Source organism: Cygnus atratus, chromosome 14 (genome assembly GCF_013377495.2).
Source record: "Cygnus atratus isolate AKBS03 ecotype Queensland, Australia chromosome 14, CAtr_DNAZoo_HiC_assembly, whole genome shotgun sequence".
Taxonomy (NCBI): Eukaryota; Metazoa; Chordata; class Aves; order Anseriformes; family Anatidae; genus Cygnus; species Cygnus atratus.
In genome coordinates this window covers 12,726,984-12,737,539 of record NC_066375.1, presented here as the reverse complement: position 1 = coordinate 12,737,539, position 10,556 = coordinate 12,726,984, and positions in this window count along the sequence as shown.

The window sequence follows — 10,556 nt, the reverse complement described above, 5'->3', positions numbered from 1 at the left end:
TTTGGGTAAAGAATAGGGGTCATCAGCCCGCAGCATGACCTCCAAGCCCCAGGAAAGGATGGGGGCAGCCCGGTAGCCCGAGGTTTGGGGCTGAGCGCTGCCCGGGCCCCCCCGGATCCTCCCAGAGCCCGAGTGGCAGCGAGCCCTGGGAGCTGGGAGCAGCGCCGTGTCCACCCATTTGTCTGTAATTAAAAGTTGTGTGTAGAGATTTCCTGTGACACGTCCCGCGAGTCCAGCTGCAGACACGGCGCCGCCGAAACCAGGAGATGCTAATGAGTGCTTGTGCATATTAAATACCTTGTTTACATGCAGACAACAGCCGGTGTAGCTGGGGGAGGCAGAGGAGGTGGCTGCGATCTTCACGCCTGCTTCCTGCCCCTGCAGCCTTCTGCTGAGCCTGCGTTTGGCCGGGAACCGGCTGCTGGGATGGCCCAGGGCTGCTGGCAGTGCTGCCACCACCCCAGCTCGCCCCATGTGTCGGATCCATCTCTGCCCTTGTCATCATCTTCTTCTCGGTGGCGGGTGGCTGAGGCAGAGTGCTCCACAGTGCTGGATTTGGGGCAATGAGGGGTCAGGGGGCTCAGCACAGCCCCTCGCTGCCCCATCTCCCAGGACCGCTGCAGAGATGGGCAGGAGGGCACTGGGGTCCCAGAGGGGTGGGAGATTTGCTTGCCCCCACCACCCCAAAACCTCAGCTTCAGCCCTGCCGCCTGCGGGAGTGCATCTTGCCACCACACGCGCATGCACACGTGCTGCTCGCCGTCCTTGCCCAGCGTTATCCCAGACCCTGCAGGACACGTCCCGCAGGGACGGCCTGGGCTGAGTGATTGACGTGAGCGTGGACGGGTTGCCTGTGCCAGGCAATGTGGAAGTGTTTCTTCCTCCGGCTTCCTCCAGAGACGGGTGAGCACCAGCGCCGGGAGCTGCAGACCTGGCACTGATGCTGCCTGCGGGAGAAAACTGAGCCCGGCATCCTTAGGGACAGGTGCCCAGCCAGGAGACTGCAGGTCCCAGTTCCCCAGGCATCTCCAGGGCTGGTGCCTGCCCTCATTCCCAGTAATCCCTGGAGCAACTCCTCGGAGCACGGTCCCCTGCCATGAGCAAGCGAAGCGGGAGCAAAGCGTGCTAAGGAGGTGCCGGGTGCCTCCAGGGGATGGAGATGCAGGAGCAGCAGGGCCGTGGGGCTGCGATAGCACATGGGGTCTGCGGAGGAGTGGGGCTGTGTAGACATCCCCAGTGCTCTCCATGGCACTTCCACCCCATGGAGAGGCCCCGTTACCTCCCATCACTGCTTCCCCCATGTGTCTGGCACCTGACAGGGGCTTGCATCCTCACCCACTCCCCTGCAAGCTCTTCCCCTCCTCCTGCAGGCACACACCCCTATAAACGGCCCCCACGCAGCTCCCCAGGGTGTCACCGAGCCCGCAGGGCAGCGAGGAGCCAAGTGCCACCAGGCGTTCACCCAGGTGCTGGTGTGATGCCTTCCCCTGGCACCCCCTGCGATGGTCCCACCAGAGGGTCCCCCCAGCCTGCCCCCCCAGCCTGCCCCCCCAGCCATGGACCCCAGCCCCCAGCCCACCCAGGCCTCGCTTTGTACCGAGTTGCCAATCGCAAGCGCTTTAAATGTTAATGACGACGTTTCAGATTTGTAGTGGAAACTAATTAAAATTGTTATTGTTAGCGGGTTTGAATTGCCCAGGTGTGAATCATTATCCTCATTAAAATAATCAGGGAGACGGGGATGTGACAGGAGAGCAGATGGATGAGAAGCAGCCGGAGCCAGCGCCCCGGGTGGCCGGGGAGCCCTGGTGCCCATGGGGAGTGGGGGGACTCCTGCCTGGGGGGCACCAGCACCCAGGGGCTGTGAGCGGGGCACTGGGACACGTGGGTGTCCATCCCTCCCACCAAGAGTCCCCTTCCCAACGGGCCATAGCACTTCTCACCCCCAGCGATGGGATGGAGAGGCCGGGAGTGGGCCTGCCCCGACGGGTGGTGGCACAGCCCCGTGTCCTGAGCATGTCCCCAAGCACAGGCCGGGCTGTGGCTGGTGCTCCTGGACGGACCTGCCCCACTGCAGGAAGGTGTCTGTGCCCCTCACGTGTGGGGCAGAGCTGTGCAAGTGATACCAGTGACTACCAGTGTAGCAATGCAGCCCAGGGAGGTGACAGTCCCCTGGGTGGTGGCACCGCCACAGGAGCACCAGCACTGCTCCGTCCCAGCCCCAGGAGAGGAGCAGGCGCCGGGTGCCCTGCCTGCGCTGCCGGCCGTGGGAAGCAGCGGGGGGCTCCTTGCCCAGCCCCGTTGGAGCCAGCCGGGGCTGCCGTGCGCCCTGGGGGCTGATCCTGCCCCGGGTGGACCCGCGCCACGCAGCTGCCCGGCCCCCGCCACCCGTCTGCAGGGAACAAGGGCCCCTTTCTGAGGGATGAATGGGCTCAGTGTGCGTGGCCCCCCTTCTCCCTCCCCAGCAGACCCCCAGCCCCCGGGGCGGCCGGCCAGGGTCAGCGTGCCCTGCGGCGGGGCAGCTATTTGGGGAAAGAGCGCGGCCGGTGCTCAAGGTCGCCTTTGTGGCCTGCGCCCCGGGGCAGGGGCTCCCCAGGGGACGGCGGTGACACCAAAGGGAGGAGCGATGGCACGCGGCCAGTGCAGGGGCCTCCGCCACCCCTCATCCCCTCCAGCCTTGCAGAGATGCTCGTGGTGGTCCCAGCAGAACGGTGGCACTGGGGGCTGCTGGTGGCCACTGGCCACGGGTGGCTGTGGGGATGCGCTGGCCAGGTGGCACTCAAGGTTCGTTTGTCCGATGATGTTTTCATCTATTGACAAATCTATTATTGATGATCCACTCTCCTGCACTTGGCAGAGCTCTGTCCATGCTCCGATCGTATCCATCAAGCAAAGCTCTGCTGGGCTCTGTCATCGCTGCTGAATTAATTATCCCCAGATTGTTTTTTCATAAATATTTGACAAGCACTAACAATGCAAGGCGTGAAGACCCCTGGTACTTCTGCGGCTCCAAATTGCCCGTAAATGTGGCGGTCACCTCCCACCCTGCCCCCACTGGGGGCCCTCTGCTCCTCCCAGGGTCTCACACAGGAGGTGTGAACGGGGCACAGCACCCAGACCCACCTCATCCATCCGTGCATCAAAAGCAACCCGAAACAACAAGGACAGCAAACTGGCCCCAAAGGGAAGGACACGAGCTGGGTGGGAAGGGGATGCCCTGTGGGTGCCCCTGGAAAAGCACCAGGGCACAGGCTGGGGGCAGGAGGGTGAAGCTGCAGGTGGGGCACGGGGCAGGGAGGGGCAGCCCCGATCTGGAGCTAGAAGTTATCAAACAATTAAAGATGTGATAAATTTAGCCATTGGAACAGGAAATTGGCAATAATGCAGAAATGAGAGGAAGCAGTTGAGCTAACTGCTGGGCACTCTACAAAATTGGCTATAAAAAAGAAGGACTGCCATAAATATAAGGGCAGCCAGGAGAGGACACTGCTGGTAATGAAACCCCCGCTCCCCGTGCGGGAAGCGGGGAGATGCGGAGCTGGGGGCTCCCGAATCTCAGCTCTTGGCTCTTTAGGGCGCACAGCCGGGCGGTGGTGACAGAAGGCCAGAAACAGAATGCAGGACTAGCTCGCTCCTGCTCTGTGCTGATGGTGTCAGACCAAGATGCTTAAAACATTTTTAAAAACCCACCCACCATGCTGAGGATGCTGACCAGAGCGACAGCACGGGCTGCGTGGGGGAGCCTCCAGGAACGGAACCCGGCACATGCCAGCGAAGCGCCAGAGTGGGACCGGGACAGGCAGACGGATAACGGCTGGGCTAATTGCCTGGGACTGCATCGCATCAAAGGAGCGTGTAATAGACGCAGGGCTGGGGTCAGGAGAGTGCAGCCGGGGAAATTTGCTGCCGGGGGCAGAGCCCAGCCAGCAGCGGGCTGGGGGAGCTCCAGCACCGCCCCTGTGGGGGCTTCGCGGCAAAAACGGAGGGGTGAGGGTGGCTGCGGCCACGGCCAGCCCATCCAGGGCAAGGCACCCAGCAAAATTCCAGCTGCAGGAGGAAAAAATACCGGCTGCTTCACGCCCAGGAGTCATGTCAGCAGCTGCAGAGAGGAACGGGATGGAGGAGTGGCAAGGGTGGGCAGGAGAGAGTGGGAGGGCATGGGGAGAAGTGGCTGACCACTGCCCCGGGGCACCCTGCTGCTTGCAGGCTGCAGCCCCTGCTCGCGGATGGGGCTGCCCTCGCCATCTCCAGACCAAGCTCTGCCTTGTGCAGAGGTGAAGAAGGAAAAGCTGCACTGCAGCTCTCACCCAGCCCGCCCAAACAGCCGCCCCCATGCCCTAGGGCAGCCAAGCCCAGCAGTCCCCCTGCTGGGAGCCCTCCTGCTCCATCACCAGGAGAAGCTGGTACCACCACCAGTGCCCCAGCCTGCTGCACCACCGGCATGGGCATGGCCCCACTCAGTCCTGGGGGGGCCTGCAAAGCCCCTGGAATCCCCTTGGGACAGCAGGGAGCAGTGGGCGATGTCCCTGCCTTGCTGGCAGCCCCCACACACCCCTCCACCAGCTGGCCCAGCTGCCTGGGCACCAATGGGTAATCCATCTGCTGAACACGCTACAGGCCATTAGCTTTAACTAGAGGGAGTAGCGGGGAGAATCATTAAAGAGAAAGTTCACAAAGCAATTAATAAAGCACCTCATTAGGTCTCCTTCCCATATGAGCACGCAGCTCCTGCTACAGGCTGCTGCAGGGCTCGCGCTCCTGCTCCCCACAAGGAGATACCCGATGGCTGGGCGCTGGGGAGGACACACGGCTTTACCCCACCCAGGCACCCTGCAGGACGCCTGTCTGTGGCCAGGGCACACCGAGGGGACACGGTGGTGCACCACAGCTGCGTGATGGGGCTGGTGACCCCATGTGGGATCGGTGTTAGCCCCTGTGCACCCTGGTGGGACCCAGGGTTGGTCTGGGGGCTTCGTTCCAGCTCCAGCAGAGCTCTGGATCCCCTCCAGCTCCCTCTGCACTTTGCCACGTGTGTATCCCCTCAGGGAAGGTCATCTCCACCTTCCAGGGGATGCAGAGGAGGCTGAGGATTTGGGGATTTGCCACCCGGAGCCTCCTGCAGCAGCACACTGCTTCGGTGTTGGTTCCTGTGGGCTGTGCTGGTGGGCAGCTGGAGCTGGTGGCCACCTGCAGGGCTCTGTGGCCACCCTGGGCCACTGCAGGGCATGGGGGCTGCTTGCAGAGGCTGGGTCTTTCCCTGCTCTGCAGGCTGCACACCGCAGCTTCCCGAGGTCCCTTCGCTCTCCTTTCCCAGTTGCAGCAGGCGCCCGGGCCCTGCTCCCAGAGGCGTCTGCGTGGCCACCTGGAGGGACGCGGCTTGGAAGCACCACGGGAAGCGAAGCGCCAGGAGGTGGTGCCAGCTCCAGCTGCTCCTTTTGCTCCACACAGCTGCTCTTTGTCAGGTTTCCTGCATCCTCCCTCACCCTTGAAACTCTCCGAGGCCAGTGCCATGGGGCTGGGTGCTGTCAGTCCTGGTACCAAAGCTGCACTTCAGGGCAAGAACTGGATCCCATCTGAGCTGGGAAACATCTCAGACAAGAGGGAAGGTGAGCTTTTCTTGGAGAAGTGAAAGAGAAAGCCGCGATACTACTGGAGGTGGATGGCTGTGGGAAGGGAAGCAGGAAATGGTGATTATTGGCATCCCTCTGCAGCTGCAGGCTGTGCTAAGGGCTCGTCCAGTGGGGAGGGGAGCGGGGCAGAGAGGAGACAAGACTCAGGGGAGGGATAGTCAGGTGGGTCCTGTGCCAGAGAAGGGATCTCTGCGGGCAGCAGGACAGGCAGGGGGCACATCTACCTGCTGCTGGGCACTGTGCTGCTGTGGGCATGCCGGGGCACACCAGGGCCCTCCTGCACCAGGAGGTGCTGGAGCACCTGGGCAGGGCAGCGAGGAAGCAGCAGCAGATCTCACATCCAAATCAGGCTCCTTCACTGCCTAATCTCAGCCTGTACAAGTGGTTTAACCCATCAGACCCACTCCAAATCCTTCTCTCCTCCCCCTGATCCTGCCTAACCCAAGTTTTCCCCCCTTGATAATCCCAGACCTGGTGGGATCACGGGATTGCTCTGCCAACTGCGCAAACCCAGACCCTCAGCAGCTGCATGGGGACCCAGATGGGGAGGGTTGCAGGCTGAGGACCTTACAGCCATCATCCTGCTCCCCAGCACTGCCCCAGTCCTGCTGCTTCTGTCCCTTCTGCCCTGGGCCCAAGCACAGGGCACACTCTGCTCTTCCAGCCGTGCCCTGCAGGACCTGGGCAGCATCTTGGCTTCACAACCTCTAGTTTCTCAGCCTGCTTCACCCGTGGGCACCGGGGAGGCAGGAGCTGGAAGTTGCCCCTCTGGCACAGGGCCCTCTGCCATGGGATGCCCTGACCCCAAGCAACGCTCTCACCCCTCTCCATCCCCTTCCCCGCTCCCACCCCAGGGCTCGCGGGGTGACACGTGTGTGTGCTGCATGCCATGACATGCTGCAAAGCCCCTGGCTGGCTCACCGTCACATCTCTCCTGCAGGGAAGTGTACCTGGGGTGGCCACTCTGTAAAACCCCCTCTGAACGGTGAAGGCCCTGGGAATCTGACTCTCACAGCCGCTTCAAAGGCATTTCCTTCACATCCTCTGTTTGCCTCTATTTCTCAGCCCGTGTTACCTCTGACATTTTTCACCCAAGAGCTTTTTGGCTATGGAGATGAAGGCAGAGCACACAGCATCGCCACAGCACCACGCCCGGCAGCAGAGGAGGTCCCATTGGCAGCTGCGGGAGCAGGGTGGGCTCGGCTCCGCTCTCACATGGGGCTTTCCTTCATCTCCCCCGCACCAGCCTCCCGACTAATGACGTTTGTCTAATTAGAAACATGCCCGATTGTTTCACGCAGTAGGAGGACGGGCTGTTTGGCAACGCCGATGCGTATCGCAGCGATGAGGGGTATGCAGAGCCCTGAAACAGATGAGATTTAGATGAGAGAGAAAGATTATATTCAGGTGCGCTGCTCTGTCAGAGAGCCTTTGATTTGGTGGATTGTGTAGCATGAAAGGCCAGGCTTGTTACAGCCTTTGTGTGACTAAGAGTAGGATATTAAAGTTTGATGCACTGCTCTGGGAGACGCTACGTGATGGATAGAGAAGCCTTGCTAGGCATTGTAGGAGCTGTGTAGGGCCCTTAGGATCTTTGGGGGCTGTTTGTTATATATTTCCTTGCCTAATGGCTTGCGCGTGAGCAGAGTGCTAAGGTCGGAGCTGGGACTGCTGGCATGACCTTGGCATATGATTTTCATACGCAGGAACATTCGGCTCCGCGCAGCGAGCGGCTCCTCATGAATTGCATGCAGTGACCCTGGGTGTCAGCGAGCAGCCTCACTTATTTCATTCCTTGCACTTTGGAGAGAGTGATGGCTCCTGCTGTGGGGAGGTTTTCTCTGTATGGGATCCTGGCGGGTGGGAAGGCTCCTCAGAGGGCCCTGCTGCTCCCTCGGGTCTTCCTCCAGCGACCTGTGGTGACACCAGTCTGAGCCTTGGCCATGTGCAGGGCAGAGCCTCCCTCGTCCCTCCTGGTGACCTCTGGGGAGGAGTGCACAGGGCTGGGTTCACAGCAGCCCACCTCGACCTGCTGCTGCTCGTGTGGCACGTCTCCCCTTCTGCCACCCGCAGGTGGGATGGATGGAGCAGGACCGGGTGACCCCCTCTTGCCTCCCCAAGCCCTTGGTCCTGCAGTCCCTACCAAGGGGCTGGTGAGCTCCTGGTGTGGAAGCCACCTAAGGCTTCCCAAGTGATGGATCCTGGCCAAGTGTGCACCCAACACAGCTAGAGAAGATGCCTCCACCAGGCTGGGGGGCTCAGAGCCTGCTGGGCAGGGCGTCCTCCCCAGAGCTGCCTGGCTCGCATCCCTGGAGCATCCCGTGGGTGCTCTTGCAGGTTCCTGCTTCTGTTTGAATGCTGGCGTCTTGCTCCAAGCCTTTTCTCCAGCCCCTCAGCAGTGCAGAGCAGGGGATGGGTGCATCTCCTGCACGTGTGCCCCCTACCAGCACCAATCCTGCCCAGCACTAGGCACTGGGGCATGGTGGTCCCCAGGGAGCTCAGGACTGCCGGCTCCAGAGCTCGGGCAGCCGGGGAGCGGGGAGGCAGCGATCCATCCCCGCTGCCCGGCCATGTCACCTTCCCTAGGACTGAGCCTTCCATTCGTGCGTTAACCTTTTCTGGTGACTTGTGGCGCCTCCGTTAAACAACGATCTGCCTGCAACATGACAGTGATTTGTTTAAAGAGCCCACACTTGTCCTTGTTAGCGCTCACTCGGCACGCTGACAGTCCTGTCAAAAGCCTCTGCGCTTTTCTCAGTTCTCTCCCTCATTTGCTCCTGTCACCATGGGGAAGCATCCAGATAACAACAGCCCTGGTGGCATTTGAGCTGCTCGGGGGCCTTGGCTCAGCTCCTGCCCTGGTCTTGCTCTGCATGACCAGATCGTGGGGATGGGCAGGGGAAGGAGCAAGCTCTGGTTCCCTTCAGGCTGAAGACTTGGGCATTAGACAGCCCAAAATCGGTTTCCCAGCTAAAAAAGAAGGGCGAGGAGCCTGGGAGCCACCGGCAGATGGCTGTGCAGAAAGGGGACGCTGCTGTCACCAGCTCTGGCTGCCAGGCTTCGACCTGCAGGTAGCCAGCATGGGGTGAGTACTAGCCACACAGAGACACCCCGTGCCTCCCCACCCCACTCCTCTGCCTGCATCAGGGGCTGGCTCACATCCACTGAGCCGCAGGGAGGTGGCTGGCCCAGAGAAGCCCATTTCCCAGAGATAATGTTACATTTCCAGAGTGCATGTAGACAAACACGGCCAAATGTTCCCCTCCCTGAAGCCATCAAAGCACCAATGACTCCGTAATATTTAATGGCTTGTTTTGCTCCCTAAATGATACAATGAAAAGGATTATTAATGTTAATAGCGTTCTTATCATATTTTAATAGCATCATGTATAACCAAAATGTCATCTCAGCACATATTTCTCTTGCTCTCACCCAGGGCGCGGAGCAATCACACTCCAGAGATGCGGGGAAGGAAGAGACATCGGGCAACAGGGTGGGAAGGGGGGCCGGGGCCCACAGTGAGCTCGGCTTGGCTGAATGGAGAGAGGGGATGCAAAGCAGGCGAAGAAATGCGCCCTGGCAGCACGAGAGGGACAAGAAACCAAAGGGCCACGAGGGGCGACACGCAGGGGAAGGATGCATGGGAGGGGCATGGGAAGTATACAGGGGATGGACGAAAGAAGGATGTATGAGATGAACAAGATGAAGATGGAGGTGATGAGAAGGGGAAGGATGCAGGAGATGGACGAAGTGAGGACACAGGAGATGGACAAGGTGAGGATGCACCAGGCAGCTCCATCCTGGCCCTGGGCTGCCCGCACACAAGGTGTGAAGACGCCCTCAGCCCTGCAGTAGGAGGTGCAGCCGATGCCCCCGACCAGGAAAGGGCAGCACAAGGTGACCAGAGGGTCAGGACATCGGTGTCCCGGGAGCAGGGCAGGACCCCACAAGTCCCTCGAGAGCTTCCAACCATGCTCCCACCACCACTTCTTTCCTCGACACATCAGGCTCCACCAAGAGCAGCTGTCAGCAAAGTACTCCAATTTTCAGCATATCATTTTACAGTCCAGTGAGCATTTCCTTTTTTTTCTCCTTCTTTTTTTTTTCCTTTTTTTTTTTTCCCCAGTCCAATCCATCTTAAAGGATGGTATATCTAGGCTGAAAACCCACATCTTTCATACGGGGTTGTGTTGCCCTTGTCCCCTGGTCTGCGGTGGCCGCAGGCTGGGCACGCAGGGGCTGCTTTGACCCCTTTGGAGGAGCCAAGTACAAGGACGACGCCGTTTCTTCTTCCCTCATCTCAATACAAGCCCCTGCATTTCTGCAAAGGAATCACAAAGAGAAGACCCAGAAAGGTTCACGGAGCATCCTCAGCTTGCCAAATCAAATGGCAGCAGCTTTGTGCCCATAAAGGCTTTTCAGAAGGACACAGGCACAGCCCGCAGCCGGGCGCTGCGCACAGCCTGACCTCTGCGCTCAGCCACCTGCAGCAGGGTCCTGGCTGCGGCCACCACCACCTGCACGCCCACACTCACTGCCCATCCTCCCCCCAAGCATGGGGGTACTGCCTGGGCACAGACACATCTGCAGCTTCCCGGGGACCTGGGAACCTCCTCCCCAGATGTGTCCACACGCCTGCGCACACGTCCATGGCACCCCTCCCCGAGCCACCCTGCCTGCGCGCTGCGAGATGAAAGGGGGCAGCTCAGCTCTGACCTGCTCATATTTCACTAAAATGTTATTTTAACACTTAAAAGGGTAGAAAATACCATCGGCGGCTCTACATTTATCAGATCGATGCGCGGGGAGCAGGGCACGCATGCTCTCCACATTAATGAGCCTGGAGCTGGCTGCAGCTTCCCGGCAGTGCCCTGGCACTCTGCAGAGGGGTGGGTGCTGCATCCCAGGGGGCAGAGCTCCTTCCTC